The 22,578-nt window shown below is 42.7% G+C and overlaps 1 protein-coding gene across 1 annotated transcript in view; it reads left to right on the forward strand.

The window, feature by feature from the left end:
- Window positions 1–377: 377 nt before the first annotated feature.
- LOC309541070 (uncharacterized protein) overlaps window positions 378–22,578 on the forward strand; it is a gene marked incomplete at its 3' end in the record, with an annotated part of 74,225 nt that continues 52,024 nt past the window's right edge. The window contains exon 1 of the mRNA XM_082238479.1: window positions 378–449. The remainder of the gene's footprint in view (window positions 450–22,578) is intronic.

Here is a 22,578-nt window from a genome sequence, read left to right on the forward strand (position 1 = left end):
CATTTTATGTGCCCGCTCTGATACGAGTATCTAGCAGTCCCTTGCAGCTTTGCAAGAGCCATCTCAACTGTATGCCTTTTTAATCTAAGTTTAGCCGTAATGTTGCAAGGATACCTCTCATGCCCCCACCACTTTGCCAACTGAGCAAATTTTGCCACAGAATCTCCTTCCTAGCTTTGTTAGGATTCTAGTATGCATAGTATGCAATTCTCATACGGAATGGCTCTTATTTTTGTTACATTTTATGTAGGCCAGATCACTGAAGTGTTTCAGTTGCCAAGATCTGCGTCCTGAGAAATAATTGCGTGGGTTGTTGCAAATTTCCTCCTCCTTCTTTTAATAAAAAAGTTGTATTGATGTTTCAGATATAAAGAGCAAAAAGAGAAAACAAGGAAGAAGGCAGCTCCCTCCACAACTTCTCGTCAGGGATCACATTTCTCATCCCAAAGGTATATTTTCCTCTTCCATTTACTGAGCTCCAATTTTTGAAATTTTATTAAACTATCAATTTTGGGTACAACAAAGCAATTCTCTTGAGGAGTGTATGAGATAATTTGAACATGGAGGAAAGTGCCTGAACAAACATATTCTAGGAACAGAGGCAGACTCTCCTTCATCCAGTTTCAGTCTACCACCACCACCAGCAAGCTTTGCCTATTTTTCTGCTGCTCTGGAGGCCCCGCTCCCTTCATTTGATTGCTTAGCAACAAGGATTAAAAATCCTTAACTACAGCAAATTTTCTTTATCTGCCTTAGAAGGTTGCCTCCATGCTTTGCTTTCTAACTTTCTTTACAAATGTACTTACTTAAAAATAAAGCTAAGAGTCCAGGCCCTCTGCTGGCTTGGGGCCCAGTACATGTGTACCCCACTGTACCCCACAGTCAGTGTCTTTGACTCCCATCATCCCTGACTATTAGCAATGTTCGTTGGGACTAATGGGAATGGGAATTCATTAACATCTGGAGTTCCACAGCTTCCTCACCCTTGAATATAGAGAATAAAACCTATGAGAATGAGATTCAAGAGCTGAGCTAAAATTGCCTTCCTTGTTCTGCTACCCATTTTGGGTGGTGGAGGAACAGGAGAGGTGGCCATTTTGGAAGCTACCAAATATTGGAGGAGGAAACTACTGCCATGAATATTTTGGGGGAGGGCATTTACCCTTTCTCTCACACACACAGCTTGAAAATAAATCGGGGAGAATTCATTGGTGTGATCAGCAGCTGGACGCCCTTATTTTTTTCCTTTTAAAGACACTGGATGACACTGTCTTAAATCAAGACACAGTATTGTCCCAATGTCTTCTGGAAGCAAAATAATGCAGTTTGCAGCTGGCTGTCCCAAACAGCTCCCTCTTTTGATGTTTGCAGACAGAAACAGTATTTCTGAACTGTGGGGAAAGAATGAAGGTACTAACAGCTAAATACTTCCTGTGAAACAGTTCAGCTGCTATTTTAAGAGACAAAATACTCTAGTCAACCCACTCATGGTATTGACAAATTTGATAATTCTCACTGAGATATCTGGAATTTATACGGTTAAAAGGATGTAATTTTGCTTTCATGAAATCCAGTGGTATTTATTACAACACATTTCCTTTTCCTGTGTTCATTTTGACCTAAAGGTTATTAGAAGTGGGGTCTACAGATTACATATTAAACATTATAAGTATGAAGCACATACCTTGTTAATTTCATTCAAGAATATGTTTCTGTCTCAACACGATTGATCATGGTTTTCTAACATCCTCTGAAGGTCTGCAAAGCATCAGCAAGCCCATGTTGGTTGACATTTAAATCCTTGGGAGCTATTCAAACAAAATAAAGGTTCTTCTATTAATAACTGTTTTATGTAGCTGAAATGGCTCACTGTAGAGGTTGTGATGACATCCATATCCCTACTCCCAACCTTTTTATTTTCCCTGGTGCTTTCTCAATCAAGAACTGAAGTCTTGCTCTTATGAGCCCTTAGTATTTCTTAGCATCCTGTTAGTGTAGTTCTGTATTTCATAATACTGTAGATATTATCTAGCACTGAAGGAAGGTGAGTGATATGCATCTCATATACAGAATATAAGAAAGTGGATCCTATTTTTTCAATGTAGTGACAATTTCAGTCTTGAGTCAGACACCACACTTAGTTATTGAAGATGTTTGCTTCCCCCCACCCCAGTCTTTTACGTCTGGTTGCATTTAGCAGTTGACCATCACAGTAACACTTGCTGGGTATTTTTAAAGTAATCATACATATATTTCTGATTGACACAGAAGAACAGCAGGTTGCCCTGTCCAGTTTATTGGACCATAGTGAATCAGGCTTTGGGGGTTGTATATATATGGGGCAGGTGAGCAGTTCCTTCCTTCACAGTCTATTTAAATCGGTAAACATAGTGCAACAGTTCAATGAAAGAAGAATAAAAAATATCAGAAAGCAAAAACAAAATACCTAAACTAGGAACCTGTAACCCTCCAGATATTATTGGTCCTCAACTCTAATAAACTCTGACTATTGATCACCCTGGCAGGGACTGAAGGGAGTTAAAACCTAACACCAACTTGTCAATAGCCTTCTTAAATTGTTGTGCTCAAAACTGGACACAGTATTCTAGGTGTGGTCTGACCAACACAGAATAGAATGGTGCCTATTACTTCTCTTGATCAGGACACTATACTTCTGTGATGCAGCCTAGAATAGCATTAGTATTTTTGCAGATACATCATGCTGTTGAGCTTGTGGCCTACTAAGAACCCTTTTCACATGTACTACTGGCAAGCCAGGTGTCCCTCATCTTATATTTGTGCAGCTGGTTTCTGTTTAGGTCAGAGATGGGGACTCTGTGGCCCTCCAGTTGTTGTACAGCCATCAGTAATGGATGCTTTAGTTGAAATTATTGTGTTGAGGGGGATTGGACTAGATGGCCCTTGGGATCCCTTCAAAACTCTACAATTCAATGTTTCTATAATCCTTTGGCAGGAAGAGCTGCCATACTGAAAATTCATTTGGAAGCTATTCCAAGGCTGGTGATTAAAATAAGGAATATCCATTATGCCCTACATTACAGTTTTTGAAGAAAATGGGCTAAAATAAGAGAGAGAGATTGCAACCTTACCATGAAGATAGCAGTCCTCAATGAATTGTCTTACTTCCTTTAACAAAGCCAGGTGGAAAGCTGAAGCCATCCCTGCTCTATACTCCTCTGTCTAGCCCAGAGAGATTTATATAACCCTCATTCTGTCATGATTAGTCTCAGCTGGGTCAGCTTCTGCAGACTTAAATTAACCCCATATGGACCAAAAAGAGGAACATACCTTTTGACAATCCATTCTTTAGCAAAAAAAAGGATTTCCTCCAAGTGCTAATTATTGCTATGGCTGTTTTTTGTTGTTTTTTTTGGAGGGCCTAGATTGCGCTCACACACACATTTCAGTGGGGCACTTTTGAATATAATTGTTACAATATAATTATGGAATACAAAAGCTTATGCCATAATACATTTGCTGGTCTTTAAAATGCCACAAGACTCTTGTTTTTGCTGTAATTATTGCAATTTAGTATGTGAAAGATATTTTTAAACAAAATTTACATTCTGAACAGTACTAGACAATCATAGGTAAAGGTAAAGGGACCCCTGACCATTAGGTCCAGTCGTGGCCGACTCTGGGGTTGCGGCGCTCATCTCGCTTTATTGGCTGAGGGAGCCGGCGTACAGCTTCCGGGTCATGTGGCCAGCATGACTAAGCCGCTTCTGGCGAACCAGAGCAGCTCACGGAAATGCCGTTTACCTTCCCACCGGAGCGGTACCTATTTATCTACTTGCACTTTGACGTGCTTTCAAACTGCCAGGTTGGCAGGAGCTGGGACCGAGCAACAGGAGCTCACCCCGTCGCGGGGATTCAAACCGCCAACCTTCTGATCAGCAAGCCCTAGGCTCTGCGGTTTAACCCACAGTGCCACTTGCAACAGTCATAGCTCAAGGAAATTCAAGTACTACCCTATCATTTTTAGTTTAGAAGGAAACCTAGTGTGGTATAGCGGTTAGAGCACTCAACCTTGGGTTTCCATATGTTGTTGGACTACAACTCTCATCATCCCCGATCACTGATCTTGCTAGCTAGGAATGATGGGAGTTGTAGTCCAACAACATCTGGGGAGCCAAGGTTGAGAAAGGCTGGGTTAGAGTGTCAAATGAGGACTTGGGAGACCAGGGTTCAAATTCCCACTTGACTATGACACTTGCTGGGTGACCTTGGGCCATTCTCTGCCCCTCAGCCTAACCAGCCTCACACAGCTGTAATGGGGATAATATGAGGGAAGAAGTAAACTATGCACTCCACTTTGAGCTCATTGGAGAAAAAGGTTGGTTAGAATGTGGTGCTGATAACACCATGGTTCCAGGTTCAATTCCCACATGGGACAGCTGCATATTCCTGCATTGCAGGGGCTTGGCCTAGATGATTCTCAGGGTCCCTGCCAACTCTACAATTCTATGAAATGCAATGAATAAATGAATCAATCAATCAATCAATCAATCATGTCTATGCATTTGCAGCTGGGCAAAAACTGCACAATTATGGATACCATCATTTATAAAATCCACATCTCTTGATTGACTCTATTTTATTTGTATATTATTTGCTGATTTAATTGTTTCATTGTTTGAAGGCCACAACACTTGCAAGTGCATACACTGCTGTGTGTGACATATTGCCACGAAGCATATCATGGCGTGGCGTGGGATTTTGCAGAAGAAGAATAAAAATAGTTCACAGGTTTTAGAATTATAAAGTGATAGAATTGATCTTTGGCTTTGCAGCTTTCACGGAAGCATTAAAAGAAGTGGAGAAGACATATAACATGAATTAAAAGATGCTACCTTTAGCAGAAGAGCGAGAGCAAGAATGAGTGACAGTAGGAGAGTGGAATGAAACGTTGGGCAGGGTTAGAATGAGTGACAGGTTGAGAGTGAGACAGATGAAAGTGAGATAATGAAGAGATATTAAAACAAGCACATCCGTTGAGAAAAAGAGATCTGTATAGGAAATTAGAACTATGAGTATTCTGTGTAAAATGACTACATGTTCTGTATGCTATATTTCTGGATTCTAAGGTATCAGATCCAGAATGGAATCCTGGCGAAGGGACTTTATCCATTACCCTACACCATTTTCCCCATTAAAGTTGTCACTGCCAAGCTGCTGTTTGCCCCATATGTGAATGAAATTTTCAGTTATTATACAATTACCTGTATGTTCTCTCTTCCACCCACCACCCAATAAATCTCAACTTCAGCATACAGTAGTAGGATTGTCTTTGCACTGTTCAATCAAACAAATGTTTACAATACACTTGTTGGCAGTTATGGGGAATATATACAACATTAAGAAACACTGTAGAAAGCTAGCAGTTGACTGGACGGAATAGCTTCAGTGGAATACCAGACCATTTAAAATGCCCCCAGCTACCACCAAAGGCTACGTATTTTTTAGAATGTGTTGATTTTTTAAGATCTGAAGTTCTATGGCACAGCTGGGATTTAATCAACCCTGTCGCACAAATCTCATGGCCTCATTTCTATACTGAAGTTTTTGTTGAGAAAGAAAAAGAAAAGAGAACTAGGGGAGCTATCTCAAAGGAACTAAAAGCAGTACTGGAGGTATCTTCCCTGCAGGCACCCGCTCCCCCAAAATAGGCCAGAATTTACTTTAGGTCAAAAGAAAACTGCTGATCTGGAAATAATAGTACATTCCGGAAAGGCCCAGCTGTCACCTCTCACCTCACAGCTGCTCTACATTATTGCAACAAGGAAACTAAACAAAACAAAAGCTCCAAAAGTATTATGGCGATGATTATTCCTGTGGCAATACTGCATCTCCATGGTATTTGTAATTAGTAATTTTCTTCAACAGTGTTATTAAGGATTAAACAATTACTTTGCCTTGGCAGCTCACTGGTAAGCAGGAATGATGTTCATTTAGGCACCAGTAAATGCATCAGGATCAATTTACCATCCCTATCCCAACCACTGTGGAACCAGCCTACAGATGGACACCCAAACATGTGTAAGCTCCTGTATGAGGTATCCAGAACCCTGGAAAGTGGAAAAATCTGCAATCACATATGACACCAGTCTACCCGTTCCACAGACTCATCCATACCTAAATGAATGCCTGAAGATGGTTATTATCTTCCATGGTCATATATGCCTAGGACAATGGAATAGGAGGAAGTGAGGCCAGACATTTGTCCCAGGACAGCCAGGAAATGGTCTGCAATGGACCAAAGGACTCCAGTATTCTGAAGGCCAGGCCTGTAAAGACAGGCAGCCCAGCTCAGGATGCCTGGGCTAACCTTCCACATCAGGTTGAAGGAAATAATAGCAGCCCCAGTTAGAGATACCCTGGAACTGAGAGGTAGTCAGGATGAAGACATTACAAATGGACATAAAGAACAGGCTGTAAGCTGTCTCTCTATACATGAATTTGAAGAATTTATAGACTATAAGCAAACAAACAAAAAAATATAAAAAGACATGACACAAGGGAGGAGGAGTTGGTCAGGGAATTGTTTCAATCAGCGCATTTTATCTTAAACATATATTTTAGTTCAGTGCATGCATTTTATAGTTTCAATGAATATAAAAGGGGAGGGCTTTTGAGCTAGGGGAGGGATCCACAAGCAAACCAATCTACCCGTACCCTTGTAGCCTTCTAGGGGGCGGGAGGTGGGGGGGTAGGAAGCAGAGTAGTTGGGAGTTTTGTCCCTGTGGTTTTAACCAGCTTCACCTCTCTCACACACTGCATGCCAGGAGACAAATCCAGCAGGACTGAGCAGGTGCCATCTCTGAAATCTAGTAGGATTAGGTTTTACTTGTAGTTTAACAGGCATCGAGATATATTATCCCCTGAAACATTTCAATGTCAAGCTCTTAAAGATTTATCTAGCTTAAACAAATCATAGGGCGTTGCTAAGGGAGATACGGTAACAGAAGTGTTGTAACATTTCCGATGAAGGCATTGTTGACATGTCAGGTTTATACGGATGGCATTTGATGTGATTTCCTTTCATATGTTGCAGCAGAGCTTAGCCTTCCTTTCCAAACAAACTGTAAAGATACCTGTCAAACATTATAGAGAACCTTGGAAGTGAGAGTGCTTTGTGCTAGGTCAAAAACAGAGAATGAACATTCGGCTCCATAAGCCGGAGGCAGCTTTCATTGTTGTTCTAAGACATAGTAATTAAAATAAAGGGGGTTGTTTTATGATAGGATTTTGGAGCAGGGCTTTCCCTAATAACCTTGAATAATAAAAATGACTGTGTGTGCAGCTGATTGAGGAATTAAAACATACACTGGATCTAACCTGCCAAGATTATTCTCTGCAAATTCTAACATGTCCAGTATATTGACATTTGTGAAGGTCATGCTTTAAAAGAAAGGTGAACCTCAGATACAGTACATACTCATTGTGCACATATTAAAGGCACATAATACATTTTCTTATATTCTGCAGCAAAGCTGAACCTTCTCCAAGACCTAGAGTGTCATATTTATTGCTTATCCCCAAGGATGGGGATTTAGCATTTGGATAGCTAATAGGAACAGAATGTTTTCATCTATGACTAATGCAATGGCTAAGTGCTGGATTCCAACTGGAACCCAGACCTATTGGGAGAAAACAAATTGGGATATTAGGAAGATAACACTGGAACGTCTCTTAACCCTGTCAAAGTGGGAACACAGCCGTCTTTCCAGAGATGTTCTCCCGTGAGAATCCAGAAGTATTTGATAGTTCTCATTCAGTATAGCAAACTCCCATTTGGGATTGTTTTTGTTTTAAGTATGCATGGACTGGGGTAGATATGAAAATCACTGGGAATGTGAATAATGACAACAACAATAAATGGAGCATATTATTCAATATAGTGAGAAGCTGTCAAAATGAATTGTGAGTTATATAAGATGAAGACATGGGGCAAATCTACACTGGTCAGTTATAACATTAAAAATCCATTACAAAAATGAGACACCAGAGGATGTTGTAGAGCAGCAATCTGTTGTCAGTGGAAAATTGCATTGGGAGCCATATTATTATTTTCTAAGCATTTTTATAGATCAGTGTAGACCTAGCCTTGGTGTAGAATATATGCTGAGATAAGAGCTATGTATCTGTAGATCTGTGAAATAAGTTAGCATTCTAAAATTAATCCACACAGTATTTCTTTTTGAATGTTCTCTGCCTGTGGTCCAGGAAGAAAAGGAGGCTAATGTGGTAATGAGTAAAAACCTCTTGGTGATGCCTCTTAACAGTTGCTATATGGGCAAAAGTCCACGGGAGGAGTCCTCACCTAGGGTAGAGGCATGGTTGATGATAAGAGATTGGGACTTTACAGTGGCTGCACTAATATTGTGGAATACTTGGCCCATGAAGCAAAGATGGAGCTCTTTCTGCCTGCTTTTACCAGCTGGTAAAGACATAATTTTAGGCAGGCTTTTGTCTACTAAGTATTATCTGAGAAGGCCATTTTCATCTGTGGTAATTACCACTTTATGTAACTTTCAGTTGTTTTGTTTGCATCTTATTGTATTTTGATGTTAAATTGGATCTGTATATGTGTGTGTGTGTGTGTGTAGGCTTGCCATGCGCGATGGAAAAAGCAGTAGAAACAGCTCAAGAAACTTATTTTTGTGTTAGGTTTCCCCTCAAAAGCTCAACAATTTTGGGGTCTTCCTTTATGGAATATGGCAGCCCGAGAGTTTTAGGTTATCTATCCTTGTTTTTGAACTTGTATTTAAAAGTCATTTTTTAAAAGTACTTTTTTCTGGAAAAAGAAACTAATAAACAAGACCAACAATTATAATAACTAGTTGTAAACCAACCTGTGTGGTGCATAGAGGCTAGAATGGTGGGGCAGGAATTTCTATATAAAGAAATATAAATCAATCCTTATCCAAAGCATGTCTGTGTTGTGGCTTTACATTAAGGAGATTCTGGCCCTGGGAAATAATCCAAAGGAAGGAAAGAGTGGAGTGGAGTGACAAGGAGCCAAGTAGACTAGAAAGACGATGGCTTTCCTTCTGTTCCTGAGAAGCTGGCAAGCGCATCAATCTCCGATTGATTTCTCTTCCAAAGGAGGCAAATGTGGTAAGCTACCTAGGCTGCAGTTCAGAAGGTTCAGTATAGGCAATGTTGTGACTCAACACACCCATGCAACACATCAGATTCTCCTGATCTGGTAGGAATTGAAAGTTTTCCAGATTAGTTTGAGATTTTGCTTTGGCAACATTTGGCTCTCCTTCATTGGAGGTTTTAATTGAGATTCCTGCATTGCATGACCCTCTATAATTGTACAATTCTATGAACATATAGTACTGGCTCCCCCCATCACAATTCTACACCCCCTCACCTGTGTCTTTGGCTTTGTGTTCTGCTTCTGCTCAAGGCCGTCTAAGGCCCAACATTTGACATGGTTGCATTTGAACAATTGCATCTCAGTTTAATAAGCCAGGATACGTGCAAGACTTTAGCCTCTTCTCTCCTCCCATTGCTGTGCCTCAAGGAAATGAGCAAGTGTCTTATTAACCATGGTTTCCTGTTTCACCCAAATCAGCAAACTATGGTTGCCTAATGCAGAACACAGTTTGAAGTGGGTTTATGTTACAATAACCATAGTTGTCCATTTCAGATGAAACAGGAAACAGGTTTATTAAACACTGCCCACTTTTCATTCAGACATGCTGTGGAGAGGGGACAGAAGATGCTGAGCATGTGGGCAGGTCTTGTCCATAGCTCAGTTTATTAAACTATAGGATGATCATCCAAACCCATCCAATGCCTCACAAATATATTCAAGAAGTTCAATATTGTCAACCAGCTGAAAAACTGTGAAAAGATCAGGCTTTCAGAAATGTTGGAAATGTAAAGAAAAGGATGGCACTTTTTACCATATGTGGTGGGAATGTAAGAAAATGAAGAACTTCTGGGAATTGATATATAATGAATTGAAAAAAATGTTGAAATATACATTTGTTAAGAAACCAGAGGCATTTCTTTTAGGAATTATAGGAAATGAAATAAATAGAAAAGATTGTAAACTTTTCCAATATGCAGTAACAGCGGCAAGAATATTACTGGCCCAGAAATGGAAACGGGAACATATACCAACATTGGAGGAGTGGAGAATGAAGCTGATGGACTATGCAGAACTTGATAAACTGACAGGGAAGATCAGATATCTACGAGATCAAAAGTTCATCGAGGACTGGGGAAAGCTAGTGGATTATTGGGAAGTGATAATGAAATAACGTTAGTGGCATTTAAAGAAGCTCTGTAAAAACCTAGGAAATATTGTAAGAAAGAAAGAAAGGTGTGGAAGGGTATGTTAAAAGGCAATAGAAAATTTAGGAAATGTGTAATTAAAAAGTTTAATTCGGATGATTGTTAGAGAGGCTGAAGGAAGTCCAAAAACGAGAAAATTTGTTAAAGTTGTAAAGTGGTGCGATATGTATTTTTCTTGATGAAAATTAATTAAAAAATTACACAAAAAAGAAAAGATCAGGCTTTCTGTTTATTAATTACAAGACTTTTAAACAAATCTAATGCTAAGCTACCTCAACTTTTAGCAGTTGTCCTTTATGTTAAAGGACTGTGAATCAGAGTGACTTTAAAATTGCTCATTATTTGTGAATCACTATTTTTAAACAAAGGAAAAACAGGATTTATTGAGAGTATGTGTACTCTATGTCTAAATTTATTCTCTAAATGAGCTTTCCTCATCTGTTTTTTCATCTGTAAGGAACTAAAACTAGCTGAAAGATTGCTCCAGTAAGTCTTGATTCACCCCTCTTATTAAGCATTGAAGCCTTGGCTGTAATATGAACACATCCATATGCTGTTTCCCTTTCTCCCATCTGGAATTATAGCAAAGCATGCTGAGATGTTACCATGGCTATGTAATAACAACCAATTGCATTTCACTGTCTTTCTGCCATACGATCTGTTTTGAGTTTGGAATATTTGCTGGAAGGAGTGATGGCTCTATGACTTCTGAGTCATATTTATTAAATGCAAAATGTTTTCACAGAACTCCTCTTAGAACCATAATAAAACAACGAAGACCAAGTAGCCAACCATCTCCTATAATAGGGTGTGCTGCCATGTAGAATGTGTGTGGGGAACCAGAACCATGTGTGCATGATTTAAAAAAAATCTTCTCAGTATAATGAAGAGCCAGAGTAGCAAATTCAGGGTTTGTTTAATGACAAGGAGTGAGACTTTAACACCAGTGTTGGATTGACGTCCGGGCTAAGCATGTTATAGGACAGCGTACTGGACAAACTGAGGTCACAATGTTCTTTGAATGTGAGGTGGGCCTCAATATGAAGTATGAGGACGCTCTTAGGTTAGTCAATGCTAGTAGTGAAGAAATGTCAACTAAACTCAATCAGCTTGTGTAACAGTAGGGCCAGAGTCCATGTGATTTTAACTGACCAATTATTACAGACTGGTCTGCCCTGGTGCTCAGGTTAGTGATCTGTGTGTCTGTTAAGACAACATGGAAGCTAAATAAGTAAAACAGCCATGCATATTCAATTTAGAAGGAAGGAGTGTGATATTTCTACCTATAGAAAATGACATTATTTTCGCTTTCATATATATGCTTTCATGCACTCTATAATTTGAGTTGTCACATTTCTAAAGTGGCTGGGCTGGCTTCTTTTTGTAGTACAAACACACTGGCCCAAATTGGTAATACTGTAAAAACACCAAATTAGGAGACTACAAATTTGGGTTTTTTTGCTAGTTTGAGCTAGAAGATGTTGTTTTGTGTGATATAATCCCAATTCTTTCCATCTGTGGAACAATTGCTGGTGAGCGCCTTCCTGCTTTTTGTTTTATACTCCATTTTTATCTACAGGCTGTTTCACAAAACCTTACTACTGTAGGATCAACCCTGGCTGAGCCAGTGTAAAGAAAGTGTTTGTATCCCATGTCAAAGCCTTTGAAAGATTCTCGCAGGTTAGGACATGGCGGCTGTTTTATGCTCAGAAGTAATATCCTGTCAGCAACACAAGGAGGAGACTCTTCATGTATATTACAGCAGGGGCAGCCAACGTGAAGTGTTGGACTGTAATGGCCAGGAGCCTCAGGCAGCATGGCCAATGGTCTGGGACAATGGGAGTTGCAGTCGAACACCACCGGGGGGGACACCATGTTGGCTGACCCAGGATTATTATCAGTACAGTACACTGTTGGATAATATAGGTTTATGTGACTAGGAATGAGCCCTGTATCTATGTATCTGTCTCTATGACAGCAGCTCCAAAATACAGTGAAGCAAGATGTCTAGCATTGTTTCCTGTGCAGAACCTTGTGAACTGTAGATACTATGCAGGTTCATATAGTTGACAGTAAGGGAAAGGGGTGGATTCCCTCCACCCAATAAAATAGGCAAAGTCAGCTTGATCTGCCACACTTGCTATTAATAGCATTATGCTATTGCTACTGAGGCAAAAGTCACTGCTTGAGCCTCTACAGCAGAATCTGTCTATGTCAGGGGTCAGCAAACTTTTTCAGCAGGGGGCCGGTCCACTGTCCCTCAGACCTTGTGGGAGGCAGGACTATATTTTTTTTGGGGGGGGGAATGAGCCCCAATGGCTGCTTACTTGTGTCTTGTGAGCACCAGGGGCTGGTGGTGGCGGAGGGACGAAAGGGCTCCAGGGAGGGGCTGCTTAAAATGGTGGCCGCTTGAGTGCTGCTGCTTCTGGCACCAAAAAAAACCCAGCCCCCTTCCTCCTCTAGGCAGGGCGGGGAGAAGCCAGGAGGATGGAGGGAGGATGCATTGCCGCTGCTGCCATGTGAGGGAGAGGGAAAGAGCACGTGCACTGGCAATCCATGCTGCAATTCCCGGACTGTCCACAGGCCGGATTCAGAAGGCAATTGGACCTGATCTGGCCCGTGGACCTTAGTTTGCCGACCCATGGTCTACATGATCAGACAAGCTGGACGGCCATCAAAAAGGAAGGGAGACCTTATTCTTTGTCCCCATGACCATTATCGTTTTTTAGAGATGCCTGTTTTTCAGAAAAGTGCCTTGTTCGATGATGGTGGTGGTGGTGGTGGTAGTGGTGATGATTTACTATTTATACCCCACCCACTCTATTCTCTATCATGTAGATGCTGATTTCACATTTGTAGCAATTTTTTTCTACATTAGATGCTTGATATAGGTTGATTGGCATCTAGGGCAGAGACATCGGTGATAGAGATCAGTATCCATTAAATTAAATCCAATCACCTATGTGACTTCCTTCTAACTGTAGGCTTACTATTATCTGTGAATATCATGTCAGTTAAAGAACACAACAAATGGCATTTTGTGGACCATGATTGTGGCAAAACGGACGCAAGGGGCCAACAGCTTAAGAGCAACACTTTTCAGAGAGACACTGATATATTACTTCTCTCTGAAATCAAGCGATCTACAGTGCCAGCTACAATAGGACCCCCACTCCTTGTTCCGCATGCCTCAGCCTGTGCGATGCTCTAATTAATTTTGTTTTGTTTCAAGAAAGAGCTCTCCAAGTTCAAGCTGGTGCCAAGGGCAAGTTCAGAGACACAGCCAAGGAAGATAGAAAGGAACCGGCACTTAAAAGTGATGTTCTCCAGAAGGCACAAAATATGTAAAGGTCTAAATCTAAAATATTCAGTTATGTATGCCTTGAGCTTATTGCTCAACCTGCACTTCCCCGTTTCTCCCTTCCCTGGTGCCTCAAGGGGAATAAAAATTGATGAAACTACTTCCGAGAGCTGTTGGCTGTGTTTGGTGCTAGTTGGTGCACGTTCATCTCTCCCTGCCCTCCCCTCTCATTCACATTTATTAGTTCAGTGCCAAATTCACTTGGCTCACACAATGAAAGAAATGTTATCTTTCTTTAGACACTTCCCATTTAGGCTGCACTCTTCAAAGGCACCTCTCTAAGCTGGTGCATTGAGCTTTGCTGGACACACCAGCATGCACTTTATTTCATTTTACTAATTGTAGTGGAATCTGAGGAATACTAGATGATTTGTGGGGTGAAATGCTTCCTTGTGGATAGCTCCACAGCAGCGCCACAAGGAGCGATTTAACTCACCTTCCATCTGGTGACCATAAATGTGTGCAATATCCAGTTCCTCATCAGGAGAAACCTGATTCTTCAGTTGGAATAGGGACACTGTATATATAATCTTAGAGGCATTTTCTTCTGGAAGAAAGAGAGGGAAAACTAATGAACAGTTATGCCATTTAAGAATAATATTTCTCATGCATAGCATGTCCAAAGTCATTCTCATTTTTATCTTGCTTATTTTCACATTGGCCAACGGAGAGACTGCTGTCATTTGGAGGAGGGGAGAGTGAGTACCGTATATGTTTGGGTCCTGTTTGCAGGTTTCCCACAGGCCTTTGTATCTTTGTAGGCCACTGTGAGAACAGGATGGTAGGCTACAGCCTTTAGTCAACCAAACCAGAGCAGTCAAAAATGTGGAAGGTGGAAATTACATTAACCTAAACCTTGACTTCCGGGTTTTGATGCAGCTCCTCTGCACAGAGACTATGTATGTACAAGAAGTTTTGTTTGAAGGTTCTGCTAATGTGATCTGGAATGCTCTGAGATTCAGGGCTCCTAATTGTCTAGCAAGAAACTAGACACATGTCTAACTTACATGTACAAACAATCTGTGCAGGAGAACTGGATCAGTGTAGGGTGGTCAAGAGTAGGGCCACAAAGCACAATGCCCACTAGTCCTCCACATACTGACTGTGCCCTGTTTGGGCTTAAGACCCATTTCACACAAGCAGTATTGCACATGGGGTTGCATGCCAGCTTCTGCATTTGTGGTTACCATGGCAGGTGTGGTGGGAGATTAGCCTTCTGACCAAGCTAAGCACCAGTGAGATGGTTGATCATCATCCCAGACATCCTGTGATCTCTGCCTATTTATCAACTTCTAAGTTGAAAGGAGGGGCTCTATTATTTGGTCCCTTTTTCTGAGGTGTTTGGTGCACCTAACACAGAGTGATCAAACAGGAGAGTGCTCTGATGCCTTTTCCCCTGCAGGTTAGGTTGGCATGGTGCTACTATATAGGGCCAAAGAAGACTCTGGTGGCCACAGTGTTTGGCTAGCAAGACCAGCCGAAAATTGTAGACTCCTGTTTGCATGGTTCTGGATTAAGCCACATACCATATCACATGCTATCATATAGATATTGAGCAGAGCATCAAAAGACATTGTAACCTCAACCACGACTACCCACAACTACTATTACTAAAAATTTATAAAGCAGCAGCAATGTGTTGTGTAACATTGTTATTCTGATTGAATCCTGCATTGCCACACATTATACACTTAATAAAATTACAGAGTGAGGAAGATTACAAAACCAGTGCTTAACTTATTGATGTGTTAAAGAGAGCATGTATTGTATAACAACCTAGATTATTATTATTAAAAGAAAGCACATATTTACTCAGAAGCAAATTAATGGAACTCAAAGGGATGTTTTCTCAGGTAAGTGGATATAGGATTGCAGTTTAAGGCAACACACCGGTGGTGTAAGCCCTATTGGCCACAGTATTACTTCTGAGTAGACTAGTTTAGGATCGTTTTTAATCTGGTGTCCAAAACATAAGAACAATTTTTGGTATTTGCTTGGTTTGTTTTTCAACTTTTAGTTGAAGACCAGCTCATATAAAAAATATTGATAATGACTTGAAAATCATGGTACAAACAGAAATTCTAATGGAAATGCCAGCAATCCTGACATGAATGGCGCCAGTATAAATACTTCCAAACTGACAGCTACAAGCCCAGAGGCAAAATAAAAGCAAGTCTCTATCTTTCTATCTTTTTTTTTTTTAAAAAAAGCCCTGTTTCTTGGCCTTCTGTTACTGGTGATGTCTCACCTAAAGTGTATCCAGTGACTCATCTTCCAATTACTGTTGCTGTCATTCTGGTCCAAATTAAGAGACGCTTTAGAAGATTAAAATAACCCAGTTGTGAGGCCTTATGAAAGCTTTGCTCTAAGCAACCTGACTTCCCTCTGATTATGCTTAAGAGGCTTTTGGATTCACATGTAAAATACATCTCAGGAACAGCAAATGGCCTTTGCCTTTGAAAATAAGACAATGGGAGAGTTGCTTTAAACAGGAAAAGCCTTTCTTTCAAAATAACCATTCACTCAATATCATCTTAAGCTATTTTCAAGGGTACGTCAAATATGTTGAGGTGGACATGAATTACTGTTACTGCAGAGTGCTTGGATTCAAGATATTGTTGAGGAAAAGGTTTCACCTGAATTAACTTCGGGTAATCTGATGCTTTGAAGGAAAAAGAGAAATCTAGCAAAGGTTCCTCACTGTGCTACATATTCACAAGTCCTTTGTGCATATTCACAATGTATCCTGAAGCCTGAGAAGCAGGTATGCACTTTGAGGAGGTAAAATTCACTCCAGCTCTCAGATGTTTGTAATACAAAAGCTTTTTCTACAGTCAGAACACATCGATTTCACTGCTCTGCTCCTGACTTCTATGCATTTCTCATCTCTGAGCATGGGTTCTGTGTGCATACAGCCTCTGCGCGTACATCTTGTACATGCATGATCAGGGACCCTGCTTCTTTGAAGGGTTCCAGTTCATGCATACAGAACCTATCCACATACAGCTAAATGCAGGGATGAGGGATCTGTGGAACTCAGGATATCAAAGAGGCTGTGAAAGTTGTGTAATGCAGTTCTGGCTGCAGCTGTGAGGTGCTTTCCTATATATTTACTTTCCTTAGTCTGATCTGATCAGAAAAATGTATTGATGGAAGAAATGTTGGTGTCCTCCCAAGCAGGGCTCAGAAAAGAACCGTGGGGCCATGCAAAAGCCAACCTCAAAGGAGAAATGAGTTTTACATGCCCCTGAATCCTTCTGCAGCTTGGATTGAAATCTAAGGTGGGAAAGAATTGCTGGCTCCTTCCACTATGCGATGCAGGGGAGCAACGTTACCCACCATTTTTTTGTCCCTGCATCTATATTATTATTATTATTATTATTATTATTATTATTATTCATTTAAGGCAAAGATTTAGTTTAAATACAGGCAGATTTAAGAGACTGATAGGTGGCAGATTTCTCCAGGCCTTGGATTCACTCAGGAAAACGCTCCACAATTTTCTGAATTTTGTGTGTGGAAGATCTTGCATATCCATCTATAGTGGCCAGATACCCAAGTTTCCAATGCACAGAGCTGTATTTTCCCCAGAAAGGCAATCCATCCTCCCAATACAACCTCCAGAATGTAGGTCTAGCTGACATCTGGCAAGTCAAGTTCCGCCAAACACACAACAGTATGTTATTTGCCTCCAGATAAAGTCAGGCCAGCCTTAGTTGAACATTTAATAAACAATTTCCTAGTGGAAACCACACATAACTTTACAAGGCTAGGGCTGCATCAATAAATCCATCATTCTGTTTTTAGATAAACATTAACAGAGATTAGAGAGCCAGGTCACCCTCTGAACTTCCATTCTTGTGTGAGTGTGCTGTCAACAATCAAGCTGTATAAACAAAGGTCTGTGTGTGCCTGTGCAGCAAAACGTCTCCTCTCTCTGTTGCCTCAGCTTCACTTTAGCAAGGGCGGAGCAGAACTGGAAATGTCTGTCTCCTGCAAGACAAAATCTGGAGGGGAGCCAAATTCCACTGGTCCTACAGCTTCAGGGAGGAAAGAGTTGTAAACCAGCAATTAGTAATCCTGCTACTAAGAGGAAAGATTGCTGGGAAGTATAAATAGGGTCACTGTTTATACACAAGTTAAACTAGGAAGTGATCTGATTATATTGCTGCCAAAATGGCATGAGGGGGGAAAGAGCTCAGCTTGTGAGAATCACTGGGCTAATTCACATGACTCTTTCAGCAGGGCAAAATGTTGTTTGACTCGGCCTGTGAGCTGTTCTACACATGGTGTAGACTGAAGGTGAAGGGAAGTTTTCTGGCTAGCAGTGCTTCAGACTGCAAGTAATAATAATAATAATAATTTATTATTTATACCCCACCCATCTGGCTGAGTTTCCCCAGCCACAAGTGGGTTGCGTGTGTCCTATTCTTAAATTTCTCCTTCTTGAATGTGACAAAGCCAATACGCTGGGATACAGCTTAGTAAACAATACAAATGGAACAATTTAAGCAGGACTTTCAGAAATGTGGCACATTCACACCCCAATCTACAGTGGCACGCCTCACATAATGGCTTGGTTGGTAAGGTGGTTTGCCAAGTTTAGTTGCTGGGAGTGATTTATCTGATAGCTTTGTTATATATACATGAGGTTATTATTGGTTGCTCTATCATAGTCTACTCAAGGGTGGGAATGAGGTAGATTAGGATCGATTGGTAGATCTCTGAGTGATCTGCAAAAGATTAACAATGGCAGCAGCAAAATGATTTCCCCCACTTAAATTAGGGTGCTGAAATGATGATGATGAGCCAGGAGTAGCTTTTGTGTGAAAGGACTGGGCTTGCTTCAGTTCTGGTACTGGTGGGGGGGGGGTAGGCAATTGCTAGGATCAAAATAGTTCTTTTATTCTAACAATATGTCTTTTGCAGTTGGTACTGATTGATACTGTAGATCTGGGGGTTCTAGTAAAAATGAATTAGATTTGACAAGCATACGGTCTGCCTACCGTTGTTCTACTCAGAATTGTGGCGAGCATGGCCCTTTTGGTTCTCGGGCAGATGTCTTTTGCAGCACTCATTATTAAATCCCCTTCACTGTGTGCTCAAATTATAGCTTGGTCAGCACAGATACAGCACACTGGTGGATCAAAGATGGCATTTGGGAATGCAATGAAATAACCAGATACATGTTGAACAAAATGGGGGACAGCATAGATCGGCAAGGGACTTCCTAACACTTATGTCACAGGACATAAAGTGCTGCATTTACAAGTACTATATGAATAACATTTTCATTCAGTTTTTTTTTTAAATAAAAAAGATTAAGTCCAGTCTTAAGATTCAGTATGGAAACCAAATAAGTGATTGATCAATGGAATGAAATTGCACAAAGTAAGTCTCAGAGTAGATACTGTTGTAAATAAAAATATGCCCTTTTCCCTTATGGGGTATCCAAGAGCCCATATAGAGTCCTTACTTAGGTTCCCTATTGGTAGGAGAAAATAACAGAGGCCAACCAGAGAATATTAATAATAATAATAATAAATTTTATTTATATCCCGCCCTCCCCAGCCGAAGCCGGGCTCAGGGCGGCTAACAACAATAAAACAGTACAAAGGTACAACATAAACAACATTCTAAAATCATTCATTATAAAAATTAATTAATTCAAGCCACTAGCAACCATTGGGCCAGAGCTCTGCGAAGATTGCCGAGGGAGGGAGTCAGGCTGTGCCCTGGCCAAAGGCCTGGTGGAACAGCTCTGTCTTGCAGGCCCTGCGGAAGGATGTCAAGTCCCGCAGGGCCCTGGTCTCTTGTGACAGAGTGTTCCACCAGATCGGAGCCACAGCCGAAAAAGCCCTGGCTCTAGTTGAGGCCAGCCTAACTTCTCTGTGGCCTGGGACCTTCAAGATGTTTTTATTTGAAGACCGTAGGTTTCTCTGTGGGGCATACCAGGAGAGGCGGTCCCGTAGGTACGAGGGTCCTAGGCCATATAGGGCTTTAAAGGTTAAAACCAGCACCTTAAACCTGATCCTGTACTCCACCGGGAGCCAGTGCAGCTGGTATAGCACCGGGTGAATGTGATCTCGCAGCGAAGACCTCGTAAGGAGTCTCGCTGCAGCATTCTGCACCCGCTGGAGTTTCTGGGTCAGTCTCAAGGGCAGCCCCACGTAGAGCGAGTTACAATAATCCAGTCTGGAGGTGACCGTCGCGTGGATCACAGTGGCTAGGTCAGGGCGAGAGAGGTAAGGAGCCAACTGCTTAGCTTGGCGGAGATGGAAAAATGCCGCCTTTGTTATAGCTGCAATCTGCGCCTCCATGGAAAGGGAGGTGTCGAAGATTACACCCAAACTCTTAACAGACGGTGCTGGCACTAATTGCGCCCCCGCAAGAGATGGGAGTTGCCCCCCCAATCCCATATCGCCCCGTCCCAGCCACAGGACCTCTGTCTTCGAAGGATTTAGCTTCAACCGGCTCCCACGTAACCATCCAGCCACAGCTTCCAAACATCTGGTCAGTGTGTCTGGGGCCGAGTCAGGATGGCCATCCATCAACAGATAGAGTTGGGTGTCATCGGCATACTGATGACAACCCAGCCCAAAACTCCGAACAAGCTGGGCGAGGGGGCGCATAAAGATGTTGAAAAGCATCGGGGAGAGTATCGCGCCCTGAGGTACTCCACACACCAAGGAGTGGCGCGATGACAATTCCCCCCCAAGCGCCACCCTCTGTCCCCGACCAGAGAGAAACGAGCGCAGCCATTGAAGGACTGTGCCCTGGATCCCCACGTCGGTAAGGCGGTGGTCCAAAAGTTCGTGATCGACCATGTCGAAAGCTGCTGATAGATCTAGAAGAATCAGCAGCCCTGACCCGCCTCGATCCAGCTGTCTACGAAGGTCATCTGTTAGGGCGACCAGAGCCGTCTCGGTCCCATGACCAGCGCGGAAGCCAGACTGGAATGGATCCAGAGCCAATGTTTCATCCAGAAACCCACCAAGCTGTTCAGCAACCGCTCTCTCAATCACCTTACCCAGGAACGGAAGATTCGAAACCGGGCGGTAATTGGATAGATCTAAAGGATCTAATGATGTTTTCTTTAAGAGCGGGCGCACCACTGCCTCCTTCAGTTCCCCTGGGAATGTCCCCGTGCCAAGGGACAAATTGATGATATTCCCCAGGGGGGCCCGCACCTCGTCTGGACACGCTCTAATCAGCCAAGATGGGCACGGGTCGAGAGGACAAGTGGTGGGCTTTCCAGCTCGGAGGAGTCTGTCCACATCGGCTGGGGATATCTGGTCGAAGTGGTCCAATACTGGACCCGAGGACAGTCGAGGGGCCTCCAGTTCCTTTATTGTATCCAAATTGGCAGGGAGGTCATGGCGGAGCGACAAGACCTTCTCCGCAAAAAAGCTCGCAAATGCCTCACAGCCGTGTGTCAATTTGTTATTTAAATTTGGCTGTCCCTCAAGGGACGTTAAAGACCTAATAATACTAAATAATTGCGCTGGGCGAGAGCTAGCGGATGCAATGGAGGCCGAGAAGTATGACTTCTTAGCAGCCTTCACCGCCATCTCGTAGGTTTTCATAAAAGCCCTATAAGATGTTCTTGAGGCTCCGTCACGGGCACCCCGCCATACTCGCTCTAGCCGTCTGAGGTCCCGCTTCATTTTCCGAAGCTCCTCGGTAAACCAGGGAGCCCGGTTTCTGCGGGGTCGCAGAGGGCGCTTAGGTGCGATCTCATCGATGGCTGCCAGGAGCTGGGCATTCCAGCCCTCAACAAGCTCAGTCAATGAGTCGCCAGGGGGAGCAAGGTCCCGCAAGGCTTGGCGGAATCTCTCGGGGTCCATCAGCCTCTGCTGGCGAGCCCAAATTGGCTCGCCACCTAAGCAGGGTGGGGGTGGAAAGTCAATCCTGGCTTTCAGAGCGTAGTGATCAGACCATGGCACCTTCGTCGGAGGAGACATGATCACATCTATACCGACGCCAAAGATCAAATCCAGCGTGTGGCCTGCTTGATGTGTGGGGCCCGAAACAAACTGGGAGAGCCCTAGTGTCGCCATGGAAGACACCAGGTCCAGAGCCTGTGAGGAGGGAGTGGCATCGGCATGGATGTTGAAGTCCCCCAATACCAATAGGTTAGGGAACTCCAAGGCCCAGCCGGCCACCGCCTCCAGCAGGCCTGACAGGGTGGCTGCTGGTGCGCTAGGTGGCCGGTACACCAGCCAGACAGCCAAGCTCTCCTCGGAGCCCCACACTAGGCCAACACATTCGATGCCGGGGATCGATGGCGATGGTAGAGCCCTGAAAGGACAATCTTCCCGGATTAATAATGCCACCCCTCCCCCCCGGCCCACAGTCCGCGACTGGTGGAGGACAGAGAAACCCGGGGGCGCCATCTCTCGTAAGGTAACTGTTGCCCCTTCGCGCACCCAGGTCTCCGTCACACAAGCCAGGTCGACCCCCTGCAAGATAAAGAAATCTCGCAGGGTGGCGGTTTTATTGCCTATAGACCTGGCATTGCACAGCACCAGTGACGGAGGTGAGTAATCCTTGCTCACCCTACCCTCGTCCCTCGGGATGGGGCGCAGATTGGAAAGGGTACGAGCGTATCCATATCTCGATCCCCTTCGCCTGTAACATCTGCCCCCACCGCCATACCTCCCTCGCCCCTCCACGGTAGCAATCCCAGGCCTCATAGTGGCCTCCATTGATGGCAATTAATATTATTCTTTCGCAGCCTAGAACAATAAAACCTTAAACCAGTAAAAACAAAAAACAAAAACAACCCAGAAAACAATACAACAATACAAACAAAAACTGCAAAAATTACAAATTCATCAAAATCTAACAAATTCCCCAGCCCACCCAAACATCCATCCCAC

The sequence above is a fragment of the Podarcis vaucheri genome (genome assembly GCF_965113315.1).
Source record: "Podarcis vaucheri genome assembly, chromosome: 9".
NCBI classification, from domain to species: Eukaryota; Metazoa; Chordata; class Lepidosauria; order Squamata; family Lacertidae; genus Podarcis; species Podarcis vaucheri.